Here is a 16799-nt window from a genome sequence, read left to right on the forward strand (position 1 = left end):
AACCCTTCAAAACTCTTAGGTTAGCAGTAAGGTTCCTGACTGGAGATAATAAAAATAGTTACAGGCAACAAAATCCCCAAACCCCATAAATCTTGTGCTCCAAAAGGGATCTATATATTATAACAAACAGACAGAGCCCCACATGGAACTAAACCCAAAATCTAAACAAGAACTATAAAAATTCAACCTCAACAAGAACAAGAAAATAGAGGAACAACCATGAAACTCCAACAAATTAACATGCCTATCAACAGAACCAAAAATTCAATTACACCGTGCCCAGCCTGTGTTCCTTGACGAAAGAGTCCGTCTCTCCTGGTGCTTCAAAGAAATAGTCTTTTCCTTCTGAAATTACTCTAAGCTGAGCAGGGTGGACCACACCAAACTGGACAGCCTTGGCTTTCTGAACGCAGCTCTCTTCACCAGCTCCGTACCAACGTTGTGATAGAACCTGATGGTGTGGCCTTCCCACTTAAAGTCACGGTGTACCTTCGCCCCATCTTAGAAGATTTGAAACCTCACTATCGCCATACACGGGAGATCCTCAGGACGAGGCCTCAGCCAGAGTATACAATGGGTTCGGTCCAATGTAGGAGGCGATGTGAATCCCCCTCACTCACCATCTTACCGAACATATTTGTGAAGTACTGTGTGGGCGTTGTGCCTTCCATCCCTCCGTCAGCCCCACAATTGCTTTGCCTGCTGGTCCTATTCTCTCGGTCATTTACCTTGGCCTTTAATGACTTGTTCGCTTCGACCACCAAAGGTAGCTCTAATTCCAGTGAGGCAATCTGATTGCTGTGACTCGAAATGGCCACTTCCATATCTTTGAGCGTGGCTCAATGGGCTTTCACAGTTTCATTGATTTTACCCAGAGCCGCTCGAATGGGGCCAAGGCCTCTTCCATTGATTTCCGAAGGTCCTCCGTCACAATTTATTTTTAATTCCTTTGCCATGTTACTAGCAAGCGCCTCGTCCGTTAGTGGTGTAGCTAGAGCACCAGAGACTGACTCCACCATTTTACCTGACGATGAACTGTGAGGGACCTCAGATTCTGTCGACAAACTTCTGCTTTCCCCTGATTTTTTGGGGCATTTCAGTGTTACAAGATCTTTATTACATTAACTAACTATGTGGGTTTTTCAAAAGAAAATAAACCTGTGATACTAAGAAAAGGGGCAAAAAGTACAATATTCTAGTGGGAGCCACCTCGTGCACGTCTTCCCCTACATTACCCCACCAGATGTCCACATTTATCTCTTTGCTGCTTCGACTCTGAACTGCAACTATCTCTGTTCCTAAAGTGAATTGATGACTTCAAAGATGTGTAAGAAAGCAAGTTGTGAGGAGAATACAAAGAGCATGCAAAAGGATATAGAAAGGTTAAATGGAGCAAGCTCACTGGGCCAAATAGCCTACTCTTCCTATTTCTTTGTGAACTGGCGCATGCTAGTGTTTATGCTCCACACAGGTCTGCCCCCATTCTATTTCATCTAACCCTATTTTCAAAACCTATTCACTTCTCCTTCATGTTGATATGTTTCTCTTAAAGGACCTAGGAATCCTTCAACTATTTCAGTTAGTGAATTCTGCATTCCAACCAATTTCTGGGTAAAGAGGTTTCTCCTGAATTCCCTGTCGAATTTATTAGGGACTTTAATATGATGCCTACTTTTAGACTTGCCCAAATTTGAAACATCCTCTCTATGCTTAACTTGTCAATTCCTTTCATAATTGTAAAGGCCACTCTCAGTCTTTAGTGAAAAAAAGAGTCTATCCTGTTAAATTTCTCCTGATAGGTATAATCTCTCAGTTCTAACACAATTCTTGCAAAACTTTATTGGACCTTCTCCAGTGCCTCGCTATCTTTACTTTAATTTGGAGACCAACTCCATAATACAACGTACAAATGTTGGCTCTAGTTGTGATGGTAATATTCAAACAGTTGCCCTGAGGATTATACTAAATGCTATGGAATGCGATTGATGCATTGAAGGTAGTTCAAAGAGCCATAACCAGGATAATTATAGGAATTGGACCTCCAAATTATGAAGATTTTCTCTCCGAACTGCACCTGTTTTTATTAGAAAAGAGATTGAAAGGATATGGTTCCGATCTTCAATTTGATGAAAGTCATAAATAATGAAAATAAAAGCAGACTATTTAACTTGTACATTGATCACATAGCTACTTTAGAGGAGACTTACTCATACTGCAATTCTGTACTCCCTTGATAACAATTATGTAACTTGAGTGTCGAGTAGCTTACTGACTAGAGCCAGAAGTTGTAGTTCATTGCCTGTATTTATTGTGCCGTAAGGTTAAATGCTCATTTATTGAGAAGAAATTACTGTGATGTTGGGGAATACAGTGTCGATTGTCTTCTGAAGTCACTTAAAAAGGAAGAAAAGTCTTTTAAGCTCATTGAGTTGCAATAATGAAAATAATTCTACTATTTGATGGTTCTTTGCATTAGCTTAACTGTATGAGAACAAATGCATTCATTGAAGGCTGTACACAAGGAATAATAATGGTACAAAATATGTAGAGACCAAAATTGTTATTTTTATTAGTTCCTGAGATGTGAGTGTCGCTGATGAGGCCAACATTTGTTACCCATCCTTAATTGCCTTTGAGAAAATACTGGTGGGCCGGTACCTTAAACTCTTTCAGTTCATCTGATGTAGGTACACCCACAGACTCCCTGGAATGGAGTCCCAGGCGTTTGACTGAATGACAGTGAAGAAATGGCAATATAGTTCCAAGTCAGGATGGTGTGTGGCTTTGAAGCAATGTGCAGGTGGTAGTGTTCCTCAGCTTTTGCTGTCATTGTCCTTCTAGAACAAAGAACAAAGAGAAGTACAGCACAGGAACAGGCCCTTCGGCCCTCCAAGCCTGCTGCCCGTCTAAACTAAAATCTTCTACACTTCCGAGGTCCGTATCCCTCCATTCATCTTGTATTTGTCAAGATGCCCCTTAAACGTCACTATCGTCCCTGCTTCCACCACCTCCGGCAGCGAGTTCCAGGCACCCTTGGAATTGGCTCTTTTGTCCATTTTTGGACTGAGGCTTTAATGAGACCTGGAGCTGAGCAGTCCTGGTGGACCTATGTTTTTTAAATAAAAATAATTTTTATTGGAATTTTTTGAAAAATATATAGCAACAGAACAATAATAATAACAATAATAAACACCCCCCAGCACCCGTAACAACGCATGTAACGAACCCCTCCCCCCCCCCAAACCCAATAAACAACAAAATAAATTAACAATAAGCAAATTAACTTAAACAATACCCCCCCTGAGACCCCCCCCCCCCCCTACTCCCCCCGGGTTGCTGCTGCTGCTGACCTAGTTCCTTATCGTTGAGCCAGAAAGTCGAGGAAAGGCTGCCACCTCCTAAAGAACCCTTGTACTGACCCCCTCAGGGCGAATTTGACCCTCTCCAGCTTAATGAATCCTGCCATGTCATTGATCCAGGTCTCCACGCTCGGAGGTCTCGCATCTTTCCACTGCAGCAAGATCCTCCGCCGGGCTACTAGGGACGCAAAGGCCAAAACATCGGCCTCTTTCGCCTCCTGTACTCCCGGCTCCACCCCAACCTCAAATATCGCGAGTCCCCAGCCTGGCTTGACCCTGGACCCTACCACCCTCGACACCGTCCTCGCCACCCCCTGCCAGAATTCCCCCAGTGCCGGGCATGCCCAAAACATATGGGCATGGTTCGCTGGGCTACTGGCGGACCTATGTTGATGGTTGGTGAACAGGTTATTGCTGAGTAAGTGCAACTTTTAAATTATACCTTCCATCACTTCGACAATTGAGACTAGACTGATTGGAGGTTGTTCTTTCTTTCTGGACAGGATATACCTGGACAATTTTCTGTAGCTTTATTGTAAAAGCTTGATCAAAGGTGCGGCTAGTTCTAGAGCAGTGTCTTCAGTACTCCAGCTGGGATGTTGTTGGTACTTTTAACCTTTGGTTTGGCTTGTGTGTTCAGATGTTTCTTGTTATCATGTGCCGTGAATTAATTGTCTGAAAACTGGCACCTCTGGTACTTGAGACCACAAGAGGAGGTTGGGAAGAAGCAGCCACTTGGATTGGATTTGTTTTATTGTCACGTGTACCGAGGAACAGTGAAAAGTATTGTTCTGCATACAGTCCAGACAGATCCTTCCATACATGAAAAAACAATAGGACAAACATAAATACAGGGCTGGTTTAGCACACTGGGCTAAATCGTTGGCTTTTAAAGCAGACCAAGGCAGGCCAGCAGCACAGTTCAATTCCCGTACCAGCCTCCCCAAACAGGCGCCGGAATGTGGCGACTAGGGGCTTTTCACAATAACTTCATTGAAGCCTGCTCATGACAATAAGTGATTTTCATTTCATTCATTTCATTTCAAATACACAATGTATTTGGCCCTTGTAACGTGGCTCTTTTGGTTGCAGATGATTCGGTTTTGCCTTTTTCTGGATGTGCTGGACTCCTCCATCATTGAGGATGGGATGTTGGTTGAGCCCCACCTCTGGTTAGCTATTTAATTATCCGAAACCATTCATGGCAGGTTGCGGTAGAACTGCAGCGCTTTGATCTGATCCTCCTGCTGCTTCTCGTGAGAGCTGTTGTCCCTGCTTCCAGCTGCTAGATCTATTCTGAACCTGACCCATTTAGTACAAAGGCAATGCCGCACAACACAATGGATGATATCCTCAGCGTCTATAGGGAGCATTGTCTGCACAAAGACTGTGTGGTGGTCCATAATATCAATGCTGACTTGGATGGATCCAAATTGGTGATGTTGAGGTTGAAGAGATTTTCCGTCCAGTTGGTTCTCTTTCCAGCTGAAGCAGGCCTAGTCTGGCAGGTACATCCTTCAGGACTGGCCAGCTCAGTCATTCGGTGTGCTACGGAGCCACTCTATGGGATGGGTATTTATGTCACCTACCCGGCGTATATTCTGTGTCCTTGTTACTCTTGATGCTTCTTCCAAGGGGTATTCAACATGAAGGAGTCATGACTCATCAGCAGAGGGACGGTGGCAATCAGCAGGACATTACCTTGTCCATGTTTAACCTGATGCCAAGAGGCTCCCTCTTGAACATACACCACGGTTCCTCTGGTGGGTCTGTCCTGCCGGTGGGTAAAGATATGTTGATGAAGAGGATTGGGACATGAGCTGTATGTATGATTCAGTGAGGATGTCAATGTCAGGCTGTTGCTTGACTGGGCTGTGGAACAGCTCTCCTGGCATAAATCCTCAGAGTGAGGAGGATTCTGCAAAGTCTACTGGGCACTGTGTCCTTTGTCATTTCTGGTGCTTCGGTTGATGTTCAGTGTCTTCATTTTTTTCAGCTTTTTCAGCTTTTCTACAGCAGTTTGATACAACAGAGTGACTTGCTAGGCCATTTCAGAGGGTCGCTAAATGTCAATCACTTTGCGTGGGCCTGGAATCACTAATAGGTCGGACCGAGTAAGGATGCCAGATTTCCTTCCAGAAAGGACATGAGTGAATCACATTGGTTTTTTCAGCAATCTGGTAACCCTATGATCATTGTAAGTGAGATTAGCTGCCTATTATAGATATATGCTCCCATTCCTGTATTCTTCAGAGAAACAGCATTTTAATAAAAGGCATCGGTTTGAATGGAGATCTGTTGTAGTTCATTATTTTGAGGCAATTTTTAGCAAACGGTGATGATTAGAAAGCACTTAATTTTTTTCAGTCGGTAATAAAATGTCTGGGCTATCTATCAGTTAGGTGTTTTTCTTTTGTAAAATAGGTATGTTTTGTAAACTGGTCAAGTAAATAACTAATGTAAACACATTCTGGAAATGCTCACAGGTCAGGCGGTATCTATTTCTCTCTCTCTGCATGGATGCTGCGAGATTTGCCATGTATTTTCAGCATGGTCTGTTTATATTTCAGATTTCCAGCATCCGTGGTATTTTGCCTTTTGAATTAAGTTTGAATTATGGTTTGGGTTATTGCATAAGTATCTTTGTCAGCTGTAAAGTACAGAAACTGACTTTCTTCAGTTAGCACAGATCCAACCAGCTGAATTACTTTCCTTTCTACTGTAATGACTCCAAACTGCCAGCTCCTTGTCTTAATGGTAACAGCGAAGTGTTATTGGAGGAGATGGGAATGATGAAGAAAGCTGGGAAGTTGGCAGCAGAGCGAGAATTCAGAATGTGGCTCATGCATTACAGTCTGAGGTTCAGATATTCTAAAACATCTATCTCTGATCAGCGACAGGACTTATTTACTGGGTGATAGGGAATCCTTGCTCTCTCTCACCTAATACACGCTTGAGCCTATCTATGCTCTATAACATCACAGACGTGGCTAAGATGAAAGTCTTTTCATGACCGCATCACAAGACTCAACAACACTTAAGGAAGTTGAATAATTTTTGTGTAAAGTATTCTTTTATTGCCCTCTGCTCAATCCAGGCAGAGATGTGCAAATATCAACTTTACTCAGTAGTAATTACTGAGTCAGAAAGCATTGGGTTCAAGCCCAGCTCCGGAACAGAATATTTAATCTGTGAAGTTCCATCTCTCGGATGAAACCTGAAACCAAGATCTTATTCACTGGTTCAGTGATAGGAAATAAATAATTTGACCCTGCTATTTAAAAAAAAAAGCAAAACCTTCTTCTGGTGTCCTTGTCAAGATTCCTCGTTTAACAAATACAAACTATTCGTGGTCATTGCCGTTTGAGGAACTGTGCTGAGTGTTTTGGTACATCCCGGGGACATGGTAAGGTGCCATGTAAATTAGTCGTTTCGTGCTCCATTTATGGTTCCAGACTTGATTATGCAGCAGAGTCAATTCAGTGTGAAATTTATGGTACAAAACACTGACCCTCTGATCCAATTTCACCGATTCTACAGAGGAATACTTTGAGGGAGCTCTTGGCCATGGAGGGAAGCTGTGTTGGCTCCAGTTTAATAGCTGGAACCGAAACAACAGCCTGGAATACAATATTCATCTTGCTGTGCAGTGAATACTCTTCACTGTTGCTGTGACTGTGAATCAGACACCTCAGTTAGACTACGAGCTCCAGTAAATGGATTTAGTGTATCCATGTTCATTATCCTTTCTGCTTAGAAGGTGCTCCTTATTTCTTTGAAACGCTGAATGCTGTTCAGTGTATATTTGTGATTAAAATTCTGTTTGCTCATTAACGTAATCTAGCCATCATAAGTTAGGTGGCAGTTGCAGGTACCTCAATTGCTTAAACTGGAGGCATAATAATCATATAACATATTTCATATTGGCTCTGGTCAATAATTTACAAAGAAGCAAACTCCCCTCCATGAAGGTGTCATTTTACTAGCCAAGGAATCATTCAGCTTGGCCTCTGAACCTGGAAACTTCAGTAACAGATGACTAGTGCCACATACCCAATCAGGATTGACGTTTATAGGTTTGGAAAGGAAGAAATACTGGTCTATATTGTTCCCTTTGGAGCTGCTTGCTGATGCAATCTTTAGTTAACCTCATATGGTCTGCCCTGTGTTAAATATATGAAGTGGAGATGCCGGCACTGGACTGGGGTGAGCACAGTAAGAAGTCTTACAACACCAGGTTAAAGTCCAACATGTTTGTTTCAAACACTAGCTTTTGGAGCACTGCTCCTTCCTCAGGTGAATGAAGAGGTATGTTCCTCTTCATCCCTCTTCATTCACCTGAGGAAGGAGCAGTGCTCCGAAAGCTAGTGTTTGAAACAAACATGTTGGACTTTAACCTGGTGTTGTAAGACTTCTTACTGTAAATATATGAAGACCTAGAATAATGTGTCTCCGTGGAAGAGAAGAATTTCGAACTTATAATATTGCCAGCTGGGCAGAATTTTTTTGAAAATTAACCGAGGCATTTGAGAGGCAAAAGGGTGAGTGAGAGAGGATTGACCATAAGAAACAGGAGGAGGCCGTTCAGCCACGCGAGCCTACTCCGCCATTCAATAGGATCATGGCTGATCAGACATTCCTCACGTGCACTTTCCTGCCCTCCCACAACCCTCGATTCCTTACTGATCAAGAATCTGTCTATCTCAGCTGTAAATATACACAAGGGCTCTGCCGCCACAGCTCTCTGTGGCAAAGAGTTCCAAAGACACTCGACCCTCAGAGAGGAAATTCCTCCTCGTCTCAGTCTTACATTGGCTCCCCTTTATTCTGAGACTCTGCCGTCTGGTCCTAGACTCTCCCATGAGGGGAAAAACCCTCTTCCAATGTCAAGCCCCTTTGGTTATAGCTCTTTCACTTCCTTCCTCCAAGTCATTAATGAAATGAAAATCGCTTATTGTCACAAGTAGGCTTATAGAATTTACAGTGCAGAAGGAGGCCATTCGGCCCATCGAGTCTGCACCGGCTCTTGAAAAGAGCACCCTACCCAAGGTCAACACCTCCACCTTATCTCCATAACCCAGTAACCTCACCCAACACTAAGGGCAACTTTGGACACTAAGGGCAATTTATCATGGCCAATCTACCTAACCTGCACATCTTTGGACTGTGGGAGGAAACCGGAGCACCCGGAGGAAACCCACGCACACACAGGGAGGATGTGCAGATTCCGCACAGACAGTGACCCAAGCCGGAATCGAACCTGGGACCCTCGAGCTGTGAAGCAATTGTGCTATCCACAATGCTACCGTGCTGCCCCGGTACTGGTGAAGTTACTGTGAAAAGCCCCTAGTCGCCACATTCCGGCGCCTGTTCGGGGAGGCTGGTACGGGAATTGAACCCGCGCTGCTGGCCTGCCTTGATCTGCTTTAAAAGCCAACTATTTAGCCGTGTGCTAAACCGTTATGGTCTCAGTACTGACCCCTGTGGAACCCAACTGGTTACAGCTGTCCAACCTGGAAAAACCCCTTATCCCAACTTGCTGTTTGCTGCCCATCAGCCAACTCTCTATCCATGCCAGTATATTACCTTCAACACCATGGGCTCTTATTTTATGAGTTAAGCTTTTGTGAGATATCTTGTCGAGTGCCTTCTGGAAGTCCAAATACTTAAAAACAAAATTCAATTAAGAGGCAATTTAGGGTGGACAATCCACCTACCCTGCACACCTTTGGGTTGTTGGGGTGAGCCCCATGCAGACACGGGGAGAATGTGCAACTCCACGCAGACAATTACCCACGGACAGGATTGAACCCGGGTCCTCGGCGTCATGAGGCAACAGTGCTAACCACTGTGCCACTGTTCCGTCTCTGGAAGTCCAAATACAATACATCTAATGGTTCCCCTCAGGTTGACCCTACCTTGAAAACTCTAATAAATTAGTCAGATATGATTCCCTTTTCATGAAGCCATGCTGACTCTGCTTGATTAGATTATTATCTTTCAAATATGCTGCTATTACTTACTTGATAATTGATTGCAACATTTTTTCAACAAGGGATGTTCGACGACATGGCGAAGTTTTGGAAAATTGCAACCAATGCATCCACTATCTCTTTAGCTACTCCTGTTAGGATCTTAGGATGTAAGCCATCAGGCTCAGGGGACTTATCTGCCTTTAGTCCCATTAGTTTGGCTAATATTACTTCTCTAGTGATGGTGAAGGTATGTTATTCCTGGGTTTCTTCCAGGTGCTCCGGTTTCCTCCCACAGGTTCCGAAAAACGTGTTGTTAGGTGAATTGGACATTCTGAATTCTCCCTCCGTGTATCCGAACAGACACCGGAATGTGGCGACTAGGGGCTCTCCACAGTAACTTCATTGCAGTGTTAATGTAAGCCTACTTGTGACACTAATAATGATTATTATTATTAGTATTAATGGGATGTTCGTGGTTTCTTCCAGTGTAAAGACTGATGCTAAATATTTAACTCCTCTGCCATTTCCTTATTCCCCATAATTATCTCCCCAGATTTGTTTTCTATGGGGCCTATGTTCACTTTGACATCTCTCTTTTTTACATACCTAAAGAAGCTCTTATTGTCAGTTTTTATATTCCTCGCTAGCTTGCCCTCGTAGTTATTTTTCTATCCCATTATCTTTTAGTTTTCTCTTTTGCTGGATTCTGAATATATCTCAGTCTTCGGGGCCATCAGTGACTTTTGCCTCCTTATATGCTTTTCTTTCAACTTAATACTCTCTTTAATTTCCCAGGTTAGCCATGGTTGGTTTATCTCTCTCTTAGAATTGTTCCTCCTTACTGGGATATAACAAAGAAGAAAGAAAAGTACAGCACAGGAACAGGCCCTTCGGCCCTCCAAGCCCGCGCCGACCATGCTGCCTGTCTAAACTAAAACCTTCTACACTTCCTGGGTCCGTATCTCTCTATTCCCATCCTATTCATGTATTTGTCAAGATGCCCCTTAAATGTCACTATCTTCCACCACCTCCTCCGGCAATGAGTTCCAGGCACCCACTGCCCTCTGTGTAAAAAAACTTGCCTCGTACATCTCCTCTAAACCTTGCCCATCGCACCTTAAACCTATGCCCCCTAGTAATTGACCCCTGTACCCTGGGAAAAAGCCTCTGACTATCCATTCTGTCTATAACCCTCATTATTTTTGTGGACCTCTATCAGGTCACCCCTCAACCTCTGTCGTTCCAGTGAGAACAAACCGAGTTTATTCAACCGCTCCTCATAGCTAATGCCCTCCATACCAGGCAACATCCTGGTAAATCTCTTCTGCACCCTCTCTAAAGCCTCCACATCCTTCTGGTAGTGTGGCGACCAGAATTGAACACTGTACACCAAGTGTGGCCTAAGGTTCTATACAGCTGCAGCATGACTTTCCAATTCTTATACTCAATGCCTCGGCCAATGAAGGCAAGCATTGCCTTCTTGACTATCTTCTCCACCTGTGTTGCCCCTTTCAGTGACCTGTGGACCTGTACACCTAGATCTCTCTGACTGTCAATACTCTTGAGGGTTCTACCATTCACTGTATATTCCCTACCTGCATTAGACCTTCCAAAATGCATTACCTCACATTTGTCCGGATTAAACTCCATCTGCCATCTCTCCGCCCAAGTTTCCAAACGATCTAAATCCTGCTGTATCCTCTGACAGTCCTTATCACTATCCGCAATTCCATCAACCTTTGTGCCGTCTGCATATATTTTGCTGAGAGTCATGAATTAACTCTTTAAATGTTTGCCATTGATTTTTTACTGTCTTTCCTGCTGACCAATTCACCCAGTCCACAACTAACTCTATCCTCATTTCATTGTAATTCCCTTTATTTAAGTTAAACATAGTTGTTTCCAACCCAAGTTTCTCACTCTCAAACTGAATATTACATTCCATCATGTTATGATCACTACTTTCTAGGGGATCTTTTACTCTGAGGCCATTTATTAAACCTGCGTCATTACCCATTACCAGATCCAAGAAAGCCTGTCCCTTGGTTGGCTCCATATTGCTTTAGGAAACTATCCCTAATGCACTCTATGACTTTGTTGATATCGCTCCCCTTTCCAACTTGATTAACCCAATCAACATGAAGATTAAAGTCACCCATTATTTTTGCTCTATTCTTTTTACGTGTTCCTATTATTTGTTGATTTATACCCTTTCCTCCAGTGTAGCTACTATTTGGGGGTCTATGCAATACTTGAACCAATGTGTTCTTTCCCTTGCTTTTTTTACCTCCACCCAAATGGACTCTGTATCATTCGGGTCTATATTGTCTCTCACAACTGTCCTCATTTAATCTTTTATTAATAGTGCCACCCCACCACCTTTTCCTTCTCTTCTGTCCTTCCGAAAGGTTAAATATCCCCGAGTATTAAGTTCCCAGTTTTGATCTCCTTGTAGCAATGTTTCCGTAATGGTTACGAGATCATATTCATTTACCTCTATTTGTGCTGCCAGTTTGTCTACCTTATTCGGAGTGCTTCATGCATTCAGATACAAAGCCTTTAGGCTTGCCTTTTTGCCATTTTTAATCATCCTAACTTTTCTTTGTACTGTGGCCCTATGTGGCCTCTCTCTCATGATTACCCCGTCTACTGTTTTTACGTTTTACTTATCTTTTATTACTGTCCTTGTTTCTCTTTCCCATTGTCACCCTACTTAGGTTCCCATCCCCCTGACGTTCTTGTTTGAACCCTCCCAAATCACACTAGCAAATACTCATCCTAGGACATTAGTCCCAGTACTGCCCAGGTGTAACCTGTTCAGTTTGTTCCAGTCCCACCTCCTCCAGAACTGGTCCCAATGTCCCAGGAATCTGAAACCCTCCCCTTCACATTGCCCTTCCAGCCATTCCAGTATTCATTCAATATATCCTGCTTTCTCTACCTGACTAGCATGTGGCACTGGTAGTGTTCCTGAGATAACTACCTTTTGAGGTCCTACTTTTCAACTTACTTCCTAGCTCCGTATATTCGGCATTTAGGACCTCATCCCTTTTTTACCTATGTATTTGGATTTGGTACCGACGTGCACCATGGCGACTGGTTGTTTGCCCTCTTCCTCTAGAATGTCCTGTAGCCGCTGTGAGAATCGTTGACGCTAGCACCAGGGAGGCAATATACCATCCTAGAGTGTCATTTGCAGCCACAGAAACATTCCCCTCACATTTGGATCCCTTACTATTGCATTCCCATGCGTTTTACTCCTCCCCTGTGCCACCGTGATGCAATGGAATTGGCTGTTACTGCTTTCCCCTTATGCCATTCCCCTCAACAGTACCCAAAGTGATACATCCATTTTACATGGGAATAGCCGCAGGAGATTCCTGCACTGCCTGCCTAGTCCTCTTGCACTGCTTGGTGGTCACCCATTCCCTTCCTGCCTGTGGACTCTTAGCCTGCAGTGCAACCACCTGCCTATACATGCTATCCATGATATTCTCTGCTTTGCGGATGCTCCACAGAGTCCCCAGCCGCCAGTCCAGCTCCAAAACCCAGGATTCCAGGAGCTGTAGCTGGAGACGCTTCCTGCACACATGCTAGCCCCTGGGCACTGGAAACGTGCCCGACTTCCTACATAGAGCAGGAGGAGCAAACCACGGCTTCAAGTTCTCCTGACATAACTTACCCACTTTGGATGAAACCTTTTAAAGGACTCTTAAAATCAAACATACTTTCTTCCTTTGACCTTGTTAATACAGAATATAGCCCTTACAAACTATAAACCAATGTTGTTGGGGGAGGGTCATCTGGGATATTAACCTAGCGATAGTAAAGGAACCATGATATATTTCAAAATCAGGATGGTGTATTACTGGAGGGAAACGTCCAAGTGGTGGTGCCCCCATGTATCTGCTGCCCTTATCCTTCTAGATGGTAGTGGCAGTGTGTTTGGAAGATGCTGTTTGAAGATCCTTGGTGAGTTCCTGAAGTGCATCTTGTATATGGTACACACTGCTGCCACGGTGAGTTGATTGAGGAGGAAGTGGATGTTTGTGGATGGGGTGCCAATCAAATGGCTGCTCTGTCTTGGATGAAGTCAAGCCTTTTGAGTGTTGTTGGAGTTGCACTTATTAAGGAAAGTGGATTGTATTCCATTACATCCTGACTTGTGCCTTGTAGACTGTGGACAAGTTTTGGGGAGTCAGGAGGTGAGTTACTTGATGTAATATTTCTAGCCTGTGGCCTGCTCTTGTAGCCACACTATTTATGTAGCTGGTCCAGTTCAGGTTCTGGTCAATGGTAATCCTCAGGATGATAATAGTGGAGGATTCCGCGATTGTAATGCTATTGAATGTTAAGAGGCAATGGTTAGATTCTCTTTTGTTGGAGATGGTATTACGAATGGAGGATTTTAAGAAAATTGGCTTCTAAATATTGGGGCAATTTATGGCCTGAGGTTATAGTAAGTTTGACTGCAGTGGTCATGTTTTTTAAAAAGGATTTTGTTTTGCAGGCCTTGGGAGATCTTAGGAGCCAAAAGGTGAAATTGACCAAAGGAATGTGTTTTCAGTCTGGGCTAATGCACTGTGCTTTGATTGGGGAATGTCTCTGGGGAGTTAATGTGCTTTTACCCTGAGTTCATTTGCTTTTCAGCTTGGGGAGATGATTTCATTGTTGGGTGGAGCTGAGGAATGCAGAGAGACAATTTGGAAAAGCTTAGGAGAAGAGTTGAAGTCTGAGCTGTTTGACATTGAGTCCACTATCCTTCACAGTCAGGTAGCTAGAAAAAAAGGTAATAATATTTAAAGCAGCGTACTCTTGCCTAAAGACCAGGAAGAAACTGAAACACACCAAGTGAACCAGCTTTTTGAAGATATTCAGCCAGAGTCTGAAGGGGTTCTGACCAGGGCCACATCTGTTCTGTAAAGCAAGTATTAGTCTATGTCATGCTGAATTTAAGATGGATTGAGAGCTGCGTGTTCCTTGTTGTTTAATGGGGAATTGAGTAGTAGTGTTTAAGCGGTAATTGGAAACTGTTCTTTTAAGGTGAGAAGTTAAAGAGTTTAATATTGTATTCCTAATCAAATTTTGTTTTAAAAATACTAAATCACTGTTTCTTCCGGCAATCACTCATTTTTTCCACACAGTCTTAACTGTCCAACATCCAAGCCACTGTTGGGGTCTGGTCTGGGATCATAATAATGGTCATTGCGTAGCATTTAATTGTGTGGCTTGAATTTTGCCACTTAGTAACCCAAGCATGGACATCGTACAGGTCTTGCTGCATTTGGGCATGGTCTGATTTGGTATCTGAGGAGCTGTGAATGGTGCTCATCAGCGAACATCCCCACTTCTGACATTATGATGGAAGGAAGGTCATTGAAACAGCTGAAGATGGTTGGGTCTCAAACACTCCCCTGAGGAACTCCTGCAATTATGTTCTGGACCTGAGAAGATTGACCTCCAGCAACCATGGCCATCTTCCTTTTTGCTGGGTATGACTTGAACCAATGGAGAGTTTTCCCATTGACTCCGGTTTTACCAGGGATCCTGGATGCCATACTCATTTCATTTTTGATTCCAGATTTGTATTGATTGAATCTAAATCCCACTATCTGCTGTGGTGAGGTTGAACCTGGGTGCCCAGAGCATCCCTGGGTCTCTAGATTAATAGTCCAGCGACAATGCCACTGCCTCCCTTAAAGTCTGAGATTTTAGATAAATCTTAAGAATAACATTTATCACTCTATTTGAAGCACTGCTTGACCAGTGGAATGTGAAGCAATGGACTTGGATACGTGCCTCATTTTAGGATTACTTTCTCTGTCTGTCACTCTGTGGAAAATCTATTAGAACTAAAATTTAATAGAATCTTCTTGTCATTGGTGACTGGATTCAGGAATGTCTAGTTTCAAAAGGAAATCCTGCGATTTAACATATCAGCCCTGGCTTAGCTGGTAGCCCTCTCACATCTGAGTCCGAAAGTTATGAATTCAGGTCCCACTCTAAGGGTGGAATTTTCCGATCGGAAGTCTTAAGTTTGGTGGCAGGCGCAGAAGTGGGAATGATTCCCACAACATGGACGGGATGGCAGGCCATGTGAGAACTTGCATGGTCATTAAATATGCATCTGTGCAGGCTTCGCTGATTCTCGCATGGGGCTGGATAGGAAGTCACCACCTTATGGGCTGGAAGTTCCAGGCATCATATTCAAAAGGCATTCAGTCAACCATTAACTCACTGCAGCCAGGATCTCTGGATTACTTGTTCCGCGTGTCATTGAGAAGAAAACAACATGTGACCCTTCGGTTCAGCGAAGCCTCCTTGCAGACTCTCCGTGCTGTCTAGGAAAGGTGCTGTTTCCCCAGGATAGAAGCAGGGGTCCCTGTCGACTGACCACAACCGTCTTAATGGAGGTCGCAGCGGAGGTTAGCACCCATAGCACCCATAGCAATATCACAAGAGGATGAATGATCTGCCGCACTTTTCTAGGGTATGTGCATCATCTACTGTCACTGCAAACTGACAGTCTTATGATGGCATCAGGCAGTGTAAGTGTGTGAATTCACAGGTATGTCACCAAGGGTTTGGATTGCAGCATTCAGCAGCAGGTGGGACATCTGCATTGTGTGCCAACCACTTCATACTCTCAGTTGTAGATCAGTTGCAGGACAACCTGCTACTTTACCATTTGATGGAGAGGGCTCAGCAACTGCCATAGTAATACATGATCCTGAACTCATCCAATCATTGGCATGACAGTCAATCCTTCTGTCTTTCTTTTGGGACAGAATGCCCACCTGATATGAGTGAAGCTATGAGCAGTGCCCAAGGAGACAAAAGTAACATCCACTCACTTTAATGTCATGGAAGAAATGAAGCTCACCAGTTGCATGCCACTATTATACATACGATCATAAAAAATTAACCTTCTCATTTTGACGTGGAACATAATTCTGACGAGGAGGCCATTTGATGAGCATGCAGGAGGGCTTCCCAACATTATACATTGGGAAGCTTGAACCCCCTTTAAACCATCTTTAGAGTCCTGAGCATTTAATTCCAACAGTTAATTCCAATACTGGGAAACTGATTTTTGGCCTCATGCCAAATTCTGTTTCCCCACCATCACACTTACCGCCATTGGCAGGATCGGGAGATTTCTCCCACGGCTTGAGCACAAATATCTAGGATGATGCTCTAGTATAGTGCGAAGGGATTACTGAACTGTCAGATGAAATGTTACACCAAGGTCTTATCCAACCTCTCAGGTGGACTTAACAGATCCCATATCACCATTTCAAGAAGACCAGAGTTATCCCTGTTTTCCTGCCCATTATAAAGCTGACATTTGACATCTTAAAAATAAGCCATCTGGTTATTATCACATTGCTCTTTGAGGGAACTTGCTATGTGCATATAGGTTGCTGCATTATAACAAATGATTACATTTCAAGAGTACTTCATT

At 43.5% G+C, this 16799-nt stretch overlaps 1 protein-coding gene across 8 annotated transcripts in view; it reads left to right on the top strand.

Annotated features, from left to right (window-relative positions):
• The window catches only part of LOC119955040 (coiled-coil domain-containing protein 91-like), a 185750-nt gene that overhangs the window by 29077 nt on the left and 139874 nt on the right, over positions 1-16799 (top strand). The window lies entirely within an intron of this gene.

Source organism: Scyliorhinus canicula, chromosome 20, assembly GCF_902713615.1.
Source record: "Scyliorhinus canicula chromosome 20, sScyCan1.1, whole genome shotgun sequence".
NCBI lineage: Eukaryota > Metazoa > Chordata > Chondrichthyes > Carcharhiniformes > Scyliorhinidae > Scyliorhinus > Scyliorhinus canicula.